Here is a 2,661-nt window from a genome sequence, read left to right on the forward strand (position 1 = left end):
GAGGGGAGGGTGCGGCCTTTCCATCTCTGTGTCCTGTGCGGCCCTTCCATCTCTGTGTCTGGGGGTTGTGGGCATTCCATCCTGTGTCTTGTCTGAGTCTTCTCTTGACAGCTGTGACCTGGAAGCCACGTCCAGGTGTGTCCAGAGTTGGTTCCTTCCAGTGGGTTCATGGTCTCGCTGACTTCAAGAATGGAGCCACGGACCTTAGCGGTGAGTGTTACGGCTCCTAAAGATGGCATGGACCCAAAGAGTGAACAGCAGCAAGATTTACTGTGAACAGCAGCGGGTTGCCACTGCTGGCTGGGAGGGGTGGAGGGGGCAGTAGGGGTGTAGGGGTGTGTGTGTGTGTGGGGGCCACGGCCCCTCTTGCATTTGTTCCTGCCCATGTCCTGCTGATTGGTCCATTTCCAGCAGGGTACTGATTGGCTCCATTTTAAAACGTCTATTAAAGGAAGCACTGATTGGTGCGTCTTTACAGAGCCCTGATTGGTGCATTTTATAAACCTCTAGCTAGCTACAGAAAAGTTCTCCAAGTCCCTACTCGACCCAGGAAGTCCAGCCGCTTCAGCTCAAGAAATCTCTTGCAGCAGAAACATGAGCATCCGCTCACGCCGGTGGCTTCCCATTTACTGTAATCCCAGCACTGGAGGCCGAGGTAAGGTAGATTACCTGAGGTCAGGAGTCCAAGACCAGCCTGGCTAACATAGTGAAACGCTTGTATCTACTTCAAAAATACAAAAAGTAGCCGGTATGGTGGTGCGCCTGTAATCCCAGTTACTCAGAGGCTGAGGCAGGAGAACTTTGAACCGGGGCTGATATTGCAGTGAGCCAAGGTCATGCCACATCAAGAATTCCAGCCTGGGCAGCTATGACTGTCCTAAAAAGGGAAAAAAGAAAAGAAAGAAAAGAAACATAAGCATCTCCTTAGAAATGGATGCAGCCCACGCATAATTGGCGATGCTGGCTTTAAAAAATCAGGTCGGGTGCTGGGTGGCTCGGGCCTGTAATCCCAGCACTTTGGGAGGCCGAGACGGGTGGATCATTTAGGTCAGGAGATCGAGACCATCCTGGCTAACACGGTGAAACCCCGCCTCTACTAAAAATACAAAAACTAGCCGGGCGCAGGGCGGGCTCTTCGTAGTCCCAGCTACTCGGGAGGCTGAGGGTGGAGAATGGCTGACTCCGGGAGGCATGAGCTGCAGTGAGCTGAGATCCGGCCACTGCACTCCAGCCTGGCTACAGAGCCGGCACTCCGGCCTCCAAAAAAAAAAAAAAAAAAAAAATCAGTAACATTCTTCATACTGTGTCTCTAACTTCCCACTTGTCAGAAGAAAAACTGAGACAGAATAAACAAACAGCTTCCAGGCGGAGATGAAGCTAGGATTGGAACGCAGGACCTACAGCCCCCAAAGAGTATAAAACAGTCCTGCTGTGAACAAAAGAGTTTCAGTGCACCGGCTCTGGAAAGGGCTAACACATCTCCTGGTAGTGTCAGCCAAAGGCCAGCGCTGCTGCCTTGTGCAGGGAGCTCATGCAGGAGCTGGAGAAGGACTTGACGCGGGCTGGGTCAGGATCTCTTCGGGGAGACAGAACGAGCAGTAAATGTGCATGTTTGCATTTTTTTGTGTTGTGCTTTCTCAAGCGGCTGACGGGCCCCGGGCGACCCCGCCACAGCCACCCTCAGTCGTTGCTCATCTCCCACCCCACACATCGCATGTTGTTTCCTCTCGCTGTGCAGCAATTCCAGGCCTGGGCTTCAGGCTTTAATGTCTTCCCTTGAGTGCTTGGGAGCCTGCCTCCAGTTTCCAGATCACAAAGCACTGAGCGATGTCAGCTCTGACCCTGAGGGGTTCCTTGGATTCCCCTGATCTTGTGCCGCCGAGCATTCTCAAAGACGCCTGTGGAGCCGGGCGTTAGCCGAGACCACCGGCTGCCTCCAGCCAGACCCGGAGCCCCAAAAGGAGTGGGCTGTGAGGTGATGCGGGAAGGGGGTGGATGCTGGGCGTGGGGTGGATGCCTGGGCTGTGGGAGGTGGATGCCGGGGTGGGGTGGATGGGGGGTGGATGTTGGGGTGGGGTGGATGTTAGTGGTGGAAGGTGGATGGTGGATGTTTGGGTTGTGGACATGGGTGGATGCCGGGTGGATGGGGTGGGGGGAAGGAGAAGGAATGGAGTATGGTCGGGGGTCGAGAGCCCTAATTTTATCAAAACAGAGCGGTTTCTCCAGGACACACTGCTCCCAGTGTTCTCTGCAATCCAATGCCAGCCCCAACCTCCCGGCCTGCGTTTCCTGCTGCAGGTTCTGTGGTCCCTGCTGGCACCAGTGATGGGTCCTGCGCCCTCTGGGGCAGCACCCTCTACCACCCCATATACCCCCAGCACCCCACACCCCCAGAGCCACTGTGCCCCTCCCTGTGGGCATCACTGCCTACCCCCACCAGGTCTACTTCCGGAGTGGTGTGGCAGGGACAACCGGGTGTGGCTCCCAAAGCCAGGAGGTCTGGGACAAGGCAGAGTGCTGTATTCTACGCCATCACCCACGTCTGAGGGGTGTCAGGACTTTATAAATCTTCCTGAAAACCGAGGGTGGAAAACAGAATACACATGGGTAACAATGACCATTCCCCACCTGACTCAGCACAGAAATGAAGACACAAGACCA

Source organism: Papio anubis, chromosome 11 (assembly GCF_008728515.1).
Source record: "Papio anubis isolate 15944 chromosome 11, Panubis1.0, whole genome shotgun sequence".
NCBI classification, from domain to species: domain Eukaryota; kingdom Metazoa; phylum Chordata; class Mammalia; order Primates; family Cercopithecidae; genus Papio; species Papio anubis.